A 16,401-nucleotide genomic window follows, 5' to 3' on the forward strand; every position below is an offset into this window, starting at 1 on the left:
TGCTGAGGCATGAAAGATTGATACTATAATGAAGGGGGAAGGATGGCTTTGTTACTGGTGACAACGCTTTTATCCATGGTTCACTTAAGAGATGCAGGGACATCAGGCAAGACCCAGGGGGTGCCAGCAGCGGGGTTGAGCAGGGGGGCCAACCTCAGGTGGCTAGACATGGCAGGGGGCTGACACAGGATACCGCATGGGCAGCACTGGCAAAGGGAAGTGCGTTGGGGAGCACTGGGACATACGCGGTAGATGCAGCGTTACCACATAATCAAGTATTGGCTGAGTGCACAACAGCAGCATCAACTGCAGTTTTGCCAGCGCAAGTTATAGTTCAAGAAACAGGCACAGTTGCACCGGCAAGCAAAGGGCAGAGCGCAGGCACACCAGCAGCAGCATCACTTCCAGCTTTGCCCACTGAGATCGAAGTTCAGAGCACAGGTACAGCCGTGCTTGCAAACATAGCTCAGGAGGCAAGCCCGGGCACACCAACAGCAGCATCAGAGGTTAAAAGGTTGTCAGACGTTGTGTTTGGGGACTCATGCACGACCATCTCCCGGTTCTTAGGCGCACATTTGTCAAAGGAAGTGAGAGATAAAATTTGGTCCGGGGAATACGTAGAGTTGCTTTCTTTGCTCCCGGGCTACAAAGAGGCTTTGGTTAAATCCGACAAGAAAAAGAAGGCCAAGAAAGAGGATGTGGAGAACGGCTGTTTCCACGCACAATTCAAAATTCGGGATCTTGGCAGGTGTTGCAGTGGAGAAGGACCCACATTTATGCTCTGAACTTTTCAATTATGAGGACAAAATTAGGAGAGCATTCCAGAAGTACAGGGCAAGGGGTGGTGGACATATGATGTGCAACTTAGGCAGAGCATTAAGGCAAATAAAGGAATGGTTTCTTGGAACTCGAAGGATGTAGAATTATACCTGGAACATATCCTGGGGGGTGGGACAATGCCCTTTCACGGGGTGAACAACACTAGGGGCTCATGGCTGGGGGGCTTTCAAGCGAGCACGGCAGTGGGGGGCACACAATGGGTAGACGGCCAGGCATATGTTGGGCTTTCAATGAGTCCAAGTGTAAATACGACAACTGTTGTTTTCAGCACTCCTGCACCACGTGCGGAGGCCAGCATACCAAGACAAATGCATGAAGAGAGGGACACTAAGGGTTTTAGGGGTACAGGGCAGCAGACTATCCAGGAGGGTGGCAACACCAATATCCATAGAGGCAATGGTGCCATGGCTGGCAAAATACCCCAATAAAGGGGCAGCCAAGTTACTGTTAGAAGGGATTAAGGAAGGGTTTATGATCCCGTATGAAGATCAGGCGGGATGAAGTGGCGACATTTTTTTGAAGTTGGTCAGGTTAAATGGTTACGTGGCAAGGGAAAAAATAGAAAAAGAGATTGAGTTGGGGAGGTTGGCGGGCCCATTTGATTCCCCTCCTCTTAGCAATCTTAGGGTGTCACTGCTGGGGGTGGTTCCCAAAAAAGAAACTGGGGCTTTTAGGTTAATTCAGCATGTATCCTACCCAGAGGGATTGTTGGTTAATGACAGGATAGATCGGGAGTTATGTTCAGTGAATTACGCTAACTTTGACCAAGCAGCGGCAGAAGTAGAAATGATGGGTCAGGAAGCGTTAATGGCAAAGGTGGATGTCAAGTCAGCATTTAGACTCTTGCCAGTGCACCCGGATTGTTTCCATTTGCTGGGCTGTATACTCGAGGGTCAATACTTAATCGACCTATGCCTACCGATGGGTTGCGCTCTGTCCTGCTTCTACAGTATTTAGAAACATTCAGTACATTTCTAGAATGGGTGGTTCGCAAGACAGTGCAGGCAGCGGGGATCATCCATTATTTAGATGATTTCTTTTTCGTTGGCCCCCGGGGTGTCGGATTGGTGCGCAAGGTGGCTGTTTCAATTTTCTATCAAAGCACGCAAATTTGGTGTCCCGCTGGCTGATGAAAAGACGGTAGGTTGCACAACTACAGATAGTTTTCAGGGCATCGAGATTGACCCAATCAGGAGGGAGTACAGTTTGCCCCCTGAGAAGCTTGTCACCTTAGACAAAGTGCTCAGGGACTTCATGCTACTTAGAAAGACATCACTGCAGCATTTCTAGTCATTGCTTGGCCACCTGGTTTTTGCGGCACGTATTATGCCCATGGGTAGGGTGTTTACCAGGTGCCTGTCAGCACCCACGGCTGGGGTAAAACGCTGAATGGCAAGGAAGATTTGACCAAGGAATTCGTAGTCAGAAGGGTGTTAGCAGGACTGGTAAGGGGGGTAGTACACAAGGACAGCAGAAGACCGTGATGCCTTCAATCTTAGAGGGGTTGGTGTAGGCACCAGACATTGTGTGTTCTTCTATCTTTGAGGCGAAACTCTTTAGACTTACATTCGTTTAAGCCTTCTTCACCGCATTACAGGCTGTAGAGTTAGTTTGCATATCCAAGAAGGGAGGGGGTGGTGTCATGGGAGAGGGGGTTTGGCCCGGTGTTAAAGGGGTTACACCCCATTTGGCCACACCCTGCTCTCACTTGGGAAGCAAGGGGTTAACTGGACTGCGGTCCAGTACTGTGTTTTTACCCTGCTTCGGTACCCAAATGTATGTTCCCCTGTAAATGTGTATTGTTCCCATTCCAGTGTTTGCACCAACACTGGGATTGATGCGGGAGGGAAGGGGTTAATGTTAGTTCAGTGGTTATAGCCCTTTGTTCCCTTTTCCCACATTTTCAGGCTCCATTTTGCAACTCTCCATAAGTCGCCATTGCAGACCAATGCAACCTTATGGAGATTCCGGCGATTTGGGCCTGTTTCGGTAGAAGACCTGCAGGTGGCGCCCGAGAGGAGGAGCGGCGGTTCCCCATTGTAAGTCAATGGAGCCATCCATTTCAATGGGGATTCCTCGACGCCGACCTCCAGGAACGGGTTGACAGCCATCCAAACCGCAGACCGCAAGAGCGGAAACATTTTCTTAAAGAGAGCTTTGATCACACTGAGTTCAAGTTCAACTACAATTGGCGTTGGAAACTTAGGTTCTAGGGCACCCAGAAATAAAGTTCCTTTTGCCCCTAGACCCTAGGAACCCCCACACACGACCACCATCGGGTCCGAGAATGAGGGACCCCCGTAAAGGGTCGCGCTCACCAACGAGGGTCGTCCCATTGAGTCTCATGGCGGCGCCGGCCCATGCATTCCCTATGGTTGCGCCGGCCATTGATTCCAATGGGAGAAAGCCGCGTGGCTTTAAACGGCTAAGTCCGAAAAGGTAAAAAGGGTAAGCCCATATCTCCGGTTCTGCGAGGACCAGAGGTTTGGGATTTGGGTCGCATGTAGTCACTGTTCCGGCATGACTGCATGGCCATTTCCAGCCCTCTCCGAACAACCAGACGGAGTATGGGCAAATGTGAAAAATTGTGGTTTTCCCATAGACTGCAATGGCGGAGTTGCCCCATTGAAAGACAATAGCGGCGAAGCCCATTGACTTCAATGGCAGAGTTGCTCCATTGAAAGCCTATAGCGTCGGAGCCCATTGATTTCAATGGGAAAGAGTGAAAAGCAGAGATTTATTCTAGCTATGGCGGAGAATCCTGCCTTAACGTCAATGGAGGATTTTAACTTGTTTTTTGTATCTCCGGTTCTGGGGGTCGCAGAAAGCTGAAACTTGGCCACCATGGAGAGTCACCTCCGGCATGAGGGACTGTCAAGTTTCAGCTCGCTTGGGCCAGCAGAACGGATTATTTTAATATGTGAAGGTATTAAAGAATGAATTGTATTTTGGGTCTGGTATAAAAACTCAGAGCCCATATGGTATGGTAATGCTCAGGATGGGAGACAAGTAGTCTACCATAAACCCCAGATCAAAGACTCCCCCACCCTGCTTGTGTATGCGAGCACAATGGAAAGCAGGACATGGGTACTTGATGTTAAGTGTGGTAATTCACACCTTGGGACAAAGGGGTTCCTGGCCAAGCCAGACTTTAAGATGCCAAGCTTGTGGGTGGGGGGCTAGGGAAATAAGCCCCTGATTAGAATAATATCCACTCAGTGGGTAGGTATTACGGTGCCCCTCAGGTGAGGTGGCAAGGAGAGATGGGTGCATATAATTGTTCTCCAATGACCTGCACTCAATGATAAGGTATAGGACTGGAATTACATATAAACCAGTGTCATTATGCCCATGGGTAAGGTCTGTGTTTCCACATCCCCACCTCAGACCCGTGGTCCGGTCCAGGTTTGTGGTGAGCATAACCATTACAGAAGCCCAGTATGCCCCTTCAAGGCGATAGGAGTGTATTTAGGCTGCAGGCCAAACAAAGAGGGCCCACTACTGGTACACGCAGATGGGGGGGCACTGTCAAGATTCCAATTCTTGTGGGTCTTCTGGATTAGACTTAAACAGCAGGGATAAGTGGGAGCTCAATACAGACGCAGTCGTTCCACATTGGGGCGGCGACAGAGGCATCCCGCGTAGGGCTCCCATAACAAGAATCCAAAGAATACTGGTAGGTCACTGGAAATCAAACAGTTACCGGCCCTACATCAGGCCTTCATTAGTAGGGAACGACATCATACTGGCATACATCCCTCCCCCTTTTTTCTTCTCCCCCTCTCATTTGTTCCCACTGCTGATTTCTTTGGCCAGAGACAGGAGAGCACAATGGATACTCATTATCCACACGTGGGAAACAACCTGGCGACGGTGCGCTCCATCAAGCTAGTCCAGCAGATCAAGCAGGACCTGGTGCGGATTATCTCTTTCTGGCCAGGAATTCAAATCATATGGTCAGAGATAAAATGCAGAACAGTGTGGAGGGACGCGTGTAACCCGGTCATTTCAATCACAGAATAAGCGGATGGTTCAGAGAGGACTGGTTTCATTTATCGGATATCGGATCGGACATGTTCAATAACGAATTGCAGGAAGGGGTGGAGAAGGTCATTGCGAGTCTGGCAGCATGGGCCTAATTTAAAGGGTTTTTTAAATAGTCCCGTCGTTGGCAGAAATTGGGGGGGGGGAGTAAGTGCTTGTCCTTGCCAGAAGGGTCTCGGGGCTGGTAAAGCCGGGGGTTGAAGCGAAGGGACGTACTTCCGGGACCTCTCGTGACGCCGGCCCTAGGCCCGGCGGGCATTTTACTTAACTCACTACCGAGCATTCTGGCAGGGACTAGCAGTTACACTATCTTTATTTATAAATAAACAAAGCCGCAGCCTTTATACCTCCAGATTGTATCTTCTCATTATTTGTAGGTTCTGCGTTGGTATTGGTAAAAGGAAAGGGGGTTGGGGGGCGTAGAAGCTCGCGCTTCCCTGGTCAAGCAGCTTACCTAGACTGCATAGGCGGCAAAAGCCATGACCAGGGGGTGCGGCCTCACTTGACATGATTGGCTTGCGGAATTAGGCTAGCAGCCGGGCGCAAGGACGGTCACTTGCTCCTGGCTGCAGCGGTTTCCCACCCATCCCTAGAATTTTTGAATTTTTGAATTCTAAATGGGTTGAATGGGTCTGAAGGGAACCCCCGCTGTGTTAATCCGTTAGGCCATTAGGAATCTCACAGAAATGTTGAGGCATTTACTGTGAGATTGCCCCAGATTTTCCAAGGCAAGTGATCTAATACTGGGGACTGCATCTGTATATTCCATACTCTGTTTCCTTTCTATTGTGCCATCAACAACCCTACTCCTCTGTTCCTCAAACATCCACTACTCAAGCACCCCACTCATACACTCCTCTAGCACCCCACTCCTACTCTCCTCTAGCACCCCACTCCACAGACGTTACAACAATCTCGCTCTTCCTCTGACTCACAAAAGAAGAGATGAGAAATGAACACACACAAAGTAATTAACAGATACGCACACTTTTATTAACCCCCAATCTTAGGCAACCCACTACATTAACACTAAAACAATTGAAAATGTTTTTCCTGCTAATACATAATCAGTACTAATCTTACAAACAGATAATACCCTGTAGCTGCTCAGCACAATCACAAGAAAGTACTCTCACACTGCACAACAAGCACTCACACTAATTGGTCAAATTAGTTTGCTTCCCCTAATTACCTATGCAAGAGCGTTACATTTAACGACAGTATTGCAAGTGACAATGCAAATTAAGAATTAACAACTAATTACCTGTTCACATGCTACTGGCTAAACTCTGATACCTAGTAACATCACTGTATAAATTGTAAAAAAAAAAGTCAAGTTGAATTCAAATGTGCAGGTGTTTTTGGAGAGAATCTGCTTTTCCATTTCAGAACCTGTTCACAATCTATTTGTGATAGAAACTGCTATTTTGGGGCAAACATTTACTAGTGTGTTGAACTAGAGAATACAGTACGTAGAATTGTATTGTACCTTATAGTTCTTGATGGGTTTTTTTTGTTTGTTTTTTTTTTTTAGGATGCATAAGAAGTATTTTGTGAATTTGTCACATTTTGTCAATAAATTATGTTATTGTTGTACATTTTTTGGGGTCAATTTTTATTTTGCAGAATTGGTAAAAAAAAAAAATTGCCACACTTGAATGCAATGTTTTTCTGAGTAATGTTTTTTAGCTGGTCGGCAAGCACACTGGAAGAAATTATAACATTCATTAAATGTAAGATGAATTCTGTCACTCATGGAATCCAGAGAATGAAATAGAAATTGGATAATTCCAGGGGGATAATTTGTATCAAACTAGGGCACTTTTGATGTCTTTCAGTCTTACTTGAACAGTCCTTTCAAACAGTACATACTGTAATGTGAAACGCGTCAACACGTTTGTTCAACTGACAAATTACTTCTGTAAATAAATCTTAATTATCATGCAATTGCATCATGCAATTAAGCACATAAAGAATATCCCACTTGCAGCTATGGCCCTTTGGTATTTCTATTGTTCAGTGTTTGCATTATTTCCCAAGTTTTTTACCCAGAAGCATTTGACGATGATACATTGATGAATAATGAAAAATTATCCAATGAAGATATCCATCTCTTTTCCAGAAGAAACAGAGTAGCTACGCAGGGCCGCCAACAGAAATCATGGGGCCCGGGACAAATGAAAGGAGCAGGCCCCTACCCCCCCCAAACCCATAGCGCACCCCCCCCCCCCCCCGAACCCATAGAGCAACTATCACGGAAAAATATATTTTAGCGCGCAACTTTTACTTAACTGTTTTCTTATTGTGATACAGAAAAAACATTACAATGCAAAGGATGGGTGAGTGGGTGGGTGAGTGAGTGAGTGAATGACAGTGACTGGGTGGGTGAATGACAGTAGAATGACAGTTGGGTGAATGACAGTTGGGTGAATGACAGTGGGTGAATAACAGTGGGTGAATGACAATGGGTGAATGACAGCGGGTGAATGACAGCGGGTGAATGACAGTGGGTGAATGACAGTGGGTGAATGACAGTGGGTGAATGACAGTGGGTGGGTGAATGATAGTGGGTGGGTGAATGACAGTGGGTGGGTGAATGACAGTGGGTGGGTTTGGGTGAATGACAGTTGAATGACAGGTGAATGAGGTTTGGGTGAATGACAGTGGGCGGGTGGGTGGGTGGGTGAATGACAGTGGGCGGGTGGGTGGGTGAATGACAGTGGGTGGGTGGGTGGGTGAATGACAGTGGGTGGGTGGGTGAATGACAGTTCGGGTGAATGACAGTGGGTAGGTGGGTGAATGACGGTGGGTGAATGACAGTTGAATGACAGTGGGTGGGTGGGTGAATGACATTGGGTGGGTGAATGAATGACAGTGGGTGGGTGAATGACATTGGGTTGGTGGGTGGGTGGATGGGTGAATGACGGTGGGTGGGTGAATGACGGTGTGTGGGTGGGTGAATGACAGTGGGTGTGTGAATGACAGTTGGGTAAATGACAGTGGGGTGGGTGGGTGAATGACAGTGGGTGGGTGGGTGACAGTGGGTGGGTGGGTGACAGTGGGTGGGTGGGTGAAAGAGTTGAATGACAGAGGGTGGGTGGGTGAATGACAGTGGGTGGGTTGGGTGAATGTGGGTGGTGGGCGAATGAATGTGGGTGGGTGAATGAATGTGGGTGGGTGGGTGAATGAATGAATGTGGGTTGGTGAATGTGGGTGGGTGAATGTGGGTGGGTGAATGACGGTGGGTGAATGATGGTGGGTGAATGACGGTTGAATGTTGGTGGGTGGGTGGGTGGGTGAATGACAGTTGAATGACAGTGGGTGGGTGGGTAAATGACCGTGGGTGGGTTGGGTGAATGTGGTTGGGTTGGGTGAATGTGGGTGGGTGGGTGGGTTGGGTGGGTTGGCTGATTGTGGGTGGTGGGCGAATGAATGTGGGTGGGTGAATGTGGGTGGGTGAATGTGGGTGGATGAATGACGGTGGGTGAATGATGGTGGGTGAATGACGGTTGAATGGGAGACAGTGACTGGGTGAGTGGGAGACAGTGACTGGGTGGGTGGGAGTCAGTGACTGGGTGGGTGACAGTCAGTGACTGGGTGGGTGACTGTCAGGGACTGGGTGGGTGACAGTCAGTGACTGGGTGGGTGACTGTCAGGGACTGGGTGGTGACAGTGGGTGACAGTGACAGTGGCAGTGGGGGACAGTGACTTACCTTGACCGGGTGGGTGCAGCTTGCCACTGGACGCTTCCCCCTCCTGCCCCCAATATCTCCGCCGGGACGGGAGGTGGGCTTGGGGGAGGGGACGTGGGAGGTGGGCTCGGGGAGGGGGGGGCACGGGAGGTGGGCTCGGGGGGGGGGCATGGGAGGTGGGCTTGGGGGGGTGGGGAGGTGGGCTTGGGGGAAAGCAGGCCGCATGAGGTGCAGGTACTTCCCCCTCCATCCCACATTGGGAGCGGGGGGGAAGCGGGCCGCAGAGGAGGAGTTGGTACTTCCCCCTCTGTCCCACTTTGGGAGCGGGCCCTGCTTGCCCTGCGCATGCGCGTTGGGGGGGGGGGGTGAGCGGGCCCTGCAAATGCGCGTTGGGAGCAGGGGGGGGGGGGGTGAGTGGGCCCTGCTTACCCTGCGCATGCGCACCGGGACCGCGGGGAAATCGTCGCCATTTTTTTTTTACTTTTTAAAAAATTATTTAAATAACTGGCCACGGGGCCCGGGACACCAGTGCCCTTTGTCCCCCGCTGTTGGTGGCCCTGTAGCTATGTGTGGGGTTTGGGGTTTGGGGTCAGGAGGTGTGGGGAAGGTGGGGGGTGTGTGGAAGGTGGGGGTGGGGAGTGTGGGGAAGGTGGGGGGTGTGGGGAAGGTGGGGGGTGTGGGGACGGTGGGGGGTGTGGGGAAGGTGGGAAGGTGGGGAAGGTGGGGGTGTGGGGAAGGTGGGGGGTGTGGGGAAGGTGGGGGGTGTGGGGAAGGTGGGGAAGGTGGGGGGTGTGGGGAAGGTGGGGTTGTGTGGGGAAGGTGGGGGGTGTGGGGAAGGTGAGGGGTGTGAGGACGTTGTGGGGTGGGTGGTGTGGGGAAGGTGGGGGGTGTGGGGAAGGTGGAGGGTGTGGGGAAGGTGGGGGGGTGGGGAAGGTGGGGAAGGTGGGGGGTGTGGGGAAGGTGGGGAAGGTGGAGGGTGTGAGGAAGGTGTGGGGAAGGTGGGGAAGGGGGGGGGTGTGGGGAAGGTGGGGGGTGTGGGGAAGGTGGGGAAGGTGGGGGTGTGGGGAAGGTGGGGGGTGTGGGGAAGGAGGAGGCTGTGGTAGGCCTGGCTGGCCAGTGATGCAAGTTGGGCCGGGCCAGAAGTCAGGCCCAATTTCTGCGTCCAGCTGCTTGCCGGTCCTCTGGTTACCTCTGCTGCTGGGCCCATGCTATCTCTAGCTACTGCCTGCCTCTTTCCCACATGGGTCTCTCTCTCCTGCCAGTGTGTGACTGAAGCGAGACACGCCAGGAAGTCGGGCCAAGCTTCTAGTGTGCATCTGTGGGACAGAGAGGCCGACAGGAAGGCCTGGCATGGGAGACAGGGAGACAGGGAGGCAGCTGCTTGTAGGTGTAATTGTAATTGTATCTGGGGTTAGTGGTAATTGTATTGGAGGGTAGTGGTAATTGTATCTGGGGGGGTAGTAGTGGTCATTCTATCTGGGTGGTAGTAGTTGTAATTTTATCTGGGTGGTTGTGGTAATTGTATATGGGGAGTGGTAATAGTTGTAATTGTATCTGAGGAGGGTAGTAGTGGTAAACTTGTGTCTGGGGGTTAGTAGTGGTAATTGTATTTAGGGAAGTAGTGGCAATTGTTTCTGTGGGATAATGGTAATTGTATCTGTGGGGTATTGGTAATTCTAGCTAGGGGTGGTAGTAGTGGTAATTCTATCTGGGGTGGTAGTAGTGGTAATTCTATCTGGGGGTGGTAGTAGTGGTAATTCTATCTGGGGGTGGTAGTAGTGGTAATTCTATCTGGGGTGGTAGTAGTGGTAATTCTATCTGGGATGGTAGTAGTGGTAATTCTATCTAGGGAAGTAGTGGTAATTGTATCCGTGGGGTAGTGGTAATTCTATCTGGGGGTGGTAGTAGTGGTAATTATATCTAATGGAGGTAGTAGTGGTAATTTTATCTGGGAGTTGTGGGGTACAGCTTATTGTATCTGGGGGAAGTGATAATTGTATCTGGGGGTGTTTGTATGTGGGGTGTGTAGTGGTGTCTGCATTGGGTGGGTGTAGTAATGTCTCTATTTGGGGGAAGGTGTAGTGGTGTCTGTATTCAGGGACTATAGTGGTGTCTGTATTTGGGGGCTATAGTGGTGTCTGTATTCGGGGGCTATGGTGGTGTCTGTATTCGGGGGCTATATGGTGTCTGTATTTGGGGGTGTAGTGGTCTCTGTATTTGGAGGGGTGTAGTGATGTCTGTATTTGGGGGTGTAGTGGTGTCTGTATTTGTGGGGGGTGTAGTGGTCTCTGTCTTTCGGGGGGTGTAGTGATGTCTGTATTTGGGAAGGTAGTGGTGTCTGTATGGGCAGTGATGGGTAGTAGAGGTCAATATATCTGAGGGAGTAGTGGTGGTAATTGTATCTGGTGGGTAGTAATGGTTATTGTATTAGGGGTGTAGTAATGGTAATTGTATCTGAGGGAATTGGTAATTGTGCCTTAGGAGGTAATTGTATCCGAGGGGCAGTGGTAATTGTATCTTAGGTGGTAGTGGTAATTGTATCTGGGGGGTAATGGTAATTGTATCTGGGGGTAGTGATAATTGTATTTGGGGAGTTAGTAGTGTCAATTGTATCTGGGGGGTAGTAGTGGTAATTGTATCTGAGGGGGAAGTGGTAATTGTGTCTGGAGGGTAATTGTATCTGAGAGGTAGTGGTATTTGTACCTGGAGGGGCAGTGGTAATTGTATCTGGGGGGGTGGTAGTGGTAATTGAATCTAGGGGTTAGTGGTAATTGTATCTGGGGGGTAGTGATAATTGTATTTGGGGGGTTAGTAGTGGCAATTGTATCTAAGGGGTAGTAGTGGTAATTGTATCTGGGGGTAGTAGTAGTAGTAATTGTATCGGGGGTAATAGTGGTAATTGTATCAGGGGGTAGTGGTAATTGTATTTGGGGGGGCAGTAGTGGCAATTGTATCTGGGGGTAGTAGTAGTAATTGTATCGGGGGTAGTAGTTGTAATTGTATCGGGGGTAATAGTGGTAATTGTATCAGAGGGTAGTGGTAATTGTATCTGGTAGGAGTAGTAGTGGCAATTGTATCGGGGGTTGTAGTAGTAATTGTATTGGGGGTTGTAGTGGTAATTGTATCTGGGGGGTAGTAATGGTAATTGTATCTGAGGGGCTAGTGGTAATGGTATCTGGGGGGGGTGTTTGTATCTGGGAGGTAGTGGTGTCTATATTTGGGTGTAAAGGGGGGTAGTGGATTCTGTATTTGGGGGGTATTGGATGGATAATTATTGTGGGGGGTTGTGTGGGGGGATTATATGATAATGAGGGGGAATCTCTGTGTGTGCATGGCCAGGGTAGGAGAGGGAAATGAGTGTGAGGAGAGGTGGGGAGTATTGAGTGAGGAGATAATTGAGTGATAGCAGAGGAGAGTGAGACGTAAGGGAGAGGGGAGAGTGAGCGAGTAAGAGAGGGGGAAGAGAAATACAGGCTGTTAGAGGAGAAGGCTCGCAAGGTGGCTGACATGGGAGGGGGGGGGGGAAGGCTGCCAACACATGGGGAGGGAGGCCAGTCAAAACTCTCATCCTAGGCCCCGGGAAATCTGTTGGCGGCCCTAGTTGGGGTCACTAATGTGTTTTTTTTACTTCCTCTAACATACAGACCATTTTATTATGTTTACTTTTAGTGTTCTGGTGTAGATTTATCTAAGTGCTATAGATTTTGTTACTTGAGTGCGTTGTGTTTTGTATATATTGCTGGCAAAGTCTACACAAAGAATCCTTAACATTCACAGTAAACCAAATAAAGTGGATCCATTAAACCCTTTGCTGTCTGAGAGTTCAGCAATGCTTTGCTGTCCACCAATGCAGTGAAAGAGTTAAGGATGTGGGTACCACTGATTTTATTGTGTAAGTGTTGGCACTTTCTCTGGCTGGTCTTTGTTTTGGTTGTAATCATTTTGTGTATTGGTTTTAGCTCTGGTTTTGCAAAAAAAAATCAATCTGTTTGGTTTTGGATTTATACGAAATGATAAAACAAAATCAAAATAAGCAGGAACTTTCTAGGATAGTATAATAAAGCAGTATCATTCTAAAATAAAGTCTAAGTTACAATTAGGAAACTAAAACAATATAAATATTTAATGGAAAAAAAAAAAGATATGAAGAGAAACATCACAAGTTTTATCTCTATTGTTAATCCCACAGTAGAGGTGCACACTTGGGCCCTTACTCTGTATGGTTTGATACGCGCATGTGATGTGCTATCGCAGGAAATGCCCCATTAAAGTCAATTGGGATTTTCATGCAATAGCACATCATCTGCGCTCATCACACTTCACAGAATAAGGACCTAAGTAGGTTTTAGGGTTTGGTTATATACATTTTACGGGTCTCGGTTTTGTGTTTTGGAATGGAAGGTTCTGAAAGGTTTGGACTTCACACACCTGGCATTGCCCATCTCTATTATTATGTACTCTACGCTTAGATTATGTTTTATTAAATAGCGCCACAGTGCTATGGATGTAGTGGTGTACATACTGTACAATGTTCTACGCACATTGTGTCCCAGCCCCCAAAGAGCTTACAATCTTAGTTTTAGTTCATAAGAACTAGGGAGACAAAGTGATCTGCCCAAGGTCACAAGCTGTGACTGGGATTTTAAATTAGTTCACCGAGTTTAATGCAGTGATACTAGTCGAGCTATTCCTTTTGCCCACATAAATATTAACTCCCCAAATAATTGCTGTATTTCCAGTTGCTTGTTCATTTTGTTTGGATACTCCTCCATCATCTTAAATAATGGCATATTTATTTCCCCCAAAAATATGAAATTAATTACAGTTGAAAATGAAGTGCTGTTCATAAATTTAATGTAAAAGTATTCCTATATTTGTGAAAGGGTTAAAAGTAAAAGCCAGACCTACATTTTGTCTTTAGAATAACATTTGACTTGCTGTTGGTGTCAAACCCTAATGGACGTCAGCTTTAGTTGATCATTCATAGTGAATCATAATTTTTGTTTACTTTCCAAAAATGTCTGCACGTGTCATTGCTTATTCCCTGCACTTCAACAAAAGGTCAATTAATTTAATAATGTGACAATTCCTACCTACAGCAAGTTGGAAACCACCACCTTTTATCCTTGTGAGCTTTACTTAACCAAAGAAAAATTATATTCAAATGTGTATTGTCCAAAAGTAAACAAATAACATAGTACAGCTGATCAACGACGGGAGTGGGTTAGTCCTATCACATTCTGACCAACAGCACAGACTTCATTTCAATGCTATATGTCTTGCACCTTTACTAAGTAGTCTGGATACCAAATAAAATCTGAGCTTGATCTGAAAAACAATGATGTATATGTAACCCCCTTTCCCCTATGCCTAAGGGAAACCGCGGGTAATTATGCATGCTGCTGTTACCTGTACGCTCACAGGAGGTCTGAACCTCCACTTCTGGGAGCATGGGATGATCTCTCTCTCTTAGTGCAGTGCCACCACCTATGAGGGATCCCAGTGTTGGCGGGATGACTCCTCATAGGAACCACTTGTCTTTACTGTACACAATATAACCATACAGTAAATCACACACACCGTGTAGTACCCCAATACAATAACATTCCATGATATAACACCCTTGAGGGGTTCCCCGAAAGTACTGCGGGTGTCTGGGGCACCTATAACTCTGATGTCCGCACAAGCAATCCCACCCAAGTGTGAGGTAGTGCTATCCCCCTGTGATGTGTAGGTGCACGTTGGTACCTTCCTGGTCACAGGCCAGACAGGGAATAAGGAGAGGAGGATGCTGGATCAGGTCTACGCAGCTGGGCCTCCAACACAACGCCCCTCACACCTTATCCAGGGGGCGGTCCGCGATGCAATCTCCAGCCTGAGTGCTCCACCTCTGCTGCCACATGCGGCTCTGTCCAGGCCGTAGGCAGCCGTGCGGACGTCCGTCTGCCGGCACAGTAGTGCTGCTGTAGCTCTAAGGGGAGGGTCACTATCTGGGGCCTTCCCTACAATACTCAGCTCACGGTGTAAGATCAGGGCCTATCTTGGCCTAGGGGGAATGTACTGGCCTAGTCCAGGAGCATACTTGCTCCTGAGACAGTACCTCTCCCTTCAGAGGCTCTGTGACGTCTCTTTCGCGGGCTCTCTGTCCGCAGAGGTTATCCTGTTCCAAAAATCTGCCTGATCCCATTGGCTGCGGCAACCCCTGAGCTTTATCCCCTCAATCCCCACCCCCCTGAGGATTCTGGGACTCGTTGTCCCGCAACATTACATGTGGAGCAATTCCAAGGTGGCCACCGCAACTTTCTCCCGAGGCTTCTGGGAATTGTAGTTCCTGATTCCCAAAATGGCCTCTGGAGGCAACGGTGCACCCGGTTAACCAGCAGGCTGATACAGGGCAACGCCCCCTCCTCTAGCAGGTAAGGGGGACCCTGTTACATATAGGTTTCTGGAATACACCACACAATTGATTGAAACAAGTGCAAATTTTTAAAAGTACTGTTATTCAAGACAACCCATATCTCTTTTGTAGCTGGCAACCATATACTGCTGCACTGGAGGCACCAAGATATGACTAAGGATAGTGGTGGGAAGCCCATTCTCCATAAACGAATACAATTTAATAAACATACTTAGTTCCAATTAAAATCAGAATGCCAGTGAGTAATATTAAAACAAGGCAACATTCCAATTACGAGTCATCTTGCATTGTGTACCAGTTATATATATATATATATATATATATATATATATATATATATATATATATGTATATATATATATATATATATATATACACTAAGGAGTAATGTTTTCCATGACATTTTGATAAAAGGTACCAATAAGCTCCAACATCTGCAACACAAATAAAAGTACAATTCTAAGCCTTAATTGTAGATATGTGCAAACTTTTCACCCCAATTGTTCTCCAAGTAAAAATCTCTACAGCCTGAAATATGGGTTTTGGCAGACAGAGAAAGACACCTCAGAAATCCTAATAATATGTAAAGTATGTGAAAATGATTTAATTAGCATATTATTTTCTCAGTTGCTCACAGGTATCTCTCCATGCGTGTTTTATACAGTAGATGAGTGTTTTTGGAAGTATATAAGTGAATGTTTTTTGGGGTTTTTGTGTCAAAATTTGCCCAAACTATTTGACCTGGAGAGTTCAATGGAACTTTTTGGCAAATTTTCAAGCTTTTTCAAAAGTTTCAGTGAAACTTAAGCAAAGCGAATTTGGGCAAGTTTGCATATCTCTACAATAAAGGTTGATTTTGTTTTTTATGTCAGTCATTTGGCTTAGCTTAAAGGGTTAAAAGAGAAATGATCTATATGTTAATTCACAGGCACTTTGTCAAATTGCCCTGAAAGTTCAGCTGTTTGTGATGCAATGCAATGGGTTACTGATAACACAGTGTACATAGAGATGTAAAAGGAAGTAATGTGGCAAAAGAGCCGTTAAGGAAGTCCCTACAACATGAACAGAAAATGAGGAAGCAACAAGTGCAGCGTTCCAGTTGATAGATTTTTGTGTGCGTCTTCTAACTTAAGCCTGAACTTCATCGGTATTATTTATGAAAGAAACAATAGTGTCATATTTTTATTTATTTTTTTACAAGTATTGTACAACCTGTAAATTATCTATTGGTAGGGAAGATATGGATATGTACCAAGTCAAGTTACTTAATTTGCTGTAGGTTGTAGAATCTACAGTGCTTCTTAGACTGAAGAAAAACTAAAGTTCTCTTGTGCAGTTCCTGGTTCATTGGCTTCACTCAAGGTGGGAAAGTAGAGCTTTGCAGCAGGTAAGTAATATGATCACGCA

The 16,401-nt window shown here is 47.2% G+C and overlaps 1 protein-coding gene across 4 annotated transcripts in view; it reads left to right on the forward strand.

Moving 5' to 3' along the window:
- SYK (spleen associated tyrosine kinase) overlaps positions 1 to 16,401 on the forward strand; it is a 217,347-nt gene that overhangs the window by 22,398 nt on the left and 178,548 nt on the right. Inside the window, exon 2 of one of the 4 annotated variants that reach the window (XM_075600006.1) lies at positions 16,331 to 16,381. The exons of 1 other annotated variant lie outside the window; for it this stretch is intronic. The gene's annotated coding sequence lies outside the window, so the exon portion shown is untranslated. Of the gene's footprint in view, positions 1 to 16,002; positions 16,382 to 16,401 lie in introns of those variants that run through there. 2 more of the 4 variants (XM_075599985.1, XM_075600013.1) reach the window with 2 other exon arrangements.

The sequence above is a fragment of the Ascaphus truei genome, chromosome 1 (genome assembly GCF_040206685.1).
Source record: "Ascaphus truei isolate aAscTru1 chromosome 1, aAscTru1.hap1, whole genome shotgun sequence".
NCBI classification, from domain to species: domain Eukaryota; kingdom Metazoa; phylum Chordata; class Amphibia; order Anura; family Ascaphidae; genus Ascaphus; species Ascaphus truei.